General features: G+C 37.9%; 1 pseudogene; it reads left to right on the forward strand.

Annotated features, from left to right (window-relative positions):
- Window positions 1-478: 478 nt before the first annotated feature.
- Window positions 479-1,086, forward strand: LOC105506795 (annotated as a pseudogene).
- Window positions 1,087-1,396: the final 310 nt, after the last annotated feature.

Genomic DNA, 1,396 nt, shown 5'->3' on the forward strand with positions numbered 1-1,396 from the left:
ATTTGGGGGTGAAGAAGCATACTTGTTGCCATTCAAATCACTCTCTTGACCTGCATTGTCCAATAAGTACCCACTAGCAACATTTGTTGCCACTATTCAAATTTATTAAAATTAACATGAAATGAAATTAAAAATTTCTTAGTTGCAATAGCCACATTTCAAATGCTTCGTAGCCACATGTGTCTAGTGGCTACTGTATTGGATGCTGCAGATCTAGAACATTCCATCACTGAAGAAAGTTCTGTTGGACAAAATTGGTTAGACGTTTTATCTTGTCTGAATATTCATAAGGCTTTATATTTGTAAATGTAAGGAACAAAAGGTCCCCTATGTAATAATCCCTTCACTGTTGTATAGAAACAAAAATGAGAGGTAACAGGAAGTTGAACACAATTTTACGTTTTTGGTACTAGATTTCTTCCTTTGAAGATGAATCTAAAGAGTCAAGAACCACCTTTTCGCTGTGTCTACTGTGAGAATGAAGACCATTCTCTGCAACCAGACTGTCCACATTCCAGAAAATGTAGATATCACTTCGAAGGGATGCCCAGTAATTGCGAAGGGCCCTAGAGGAACCCTGTGGAGGAACTTCAATCACATCAGTGTGGACTTCAATCACATCAGTGTAGACCTCAGTATCCTTGGAAAAAAAAAAAAAATGAGGCTCCGGGATTGACAAAAAATGGAGGGGGAACAGAAAGGAACGGGCTGCCATTTGCACTATTTGTAGTCATGCACAGGACATGGTCAAGGATGTTGCTCTGGGCTTCCGTTACAAGATGAGCTCTGTGTGTACTCACTTCTCTATCAATGTCATTATCCAGAAGAATCGGTCTCTGGTTGAGATCCGAAATTTCCTAGTTGAAAAATAAATCTACCGGGTTTGGAGGCCGGGTGTTGCTTGTTCAGTATCTCAAGCCCAGAAAGATGAATTAACCCTTGAAAGAAATGACATTGATCTTGTTGCAAATTCGGCTGCTTTGATTCAGCCAGCCACGACAATTAAATAAAAACAAGGATATCGGAAAATGTGTGGATTGTATTTATGTCTCTGAAAAAGGAACAGTTAAGCAGGCTGCTGAATAAGACCTAAGGGTTCTCCAGCTACAGAAACAAGATGCAGGATGATTCCTAAGACCTATTTGTGATATTTAAATGATGCAATAAAAGACCTATTGATTTGGGAGAAAAAAAGAAGAAGAAGGTACCAGTTGGATCATAGAAAAAACACCATACATAGATTTCTTCAACCCAAGGCTTACGTACACATGATTACTTTAAAAGTATATGCACGGAGAAACTTAGAATGTTCTGTCCAAATTTCTTTACATAAAGCTAAATATTAGATTTAGATTTTAAACCAACAGTGTTTGAAGATATAGCTTTATTCCTGGAT

Source organism: Colobus angolensis, unplaced genomic scaffold, assembly GCF_000951035.1.
Source record: "Colobus angolensis palliatus isolate OR3802 unplaced genomic scaffold, Cang.pa_1.0 Scaffold14, whole genome shotgun sequence".
Taxonomy (NCBI): Eukaryota; Metazoa; Chordata; class Mammalia; order Primates; family Cercopithecidae; genus Colobus; species Colobus angolensis.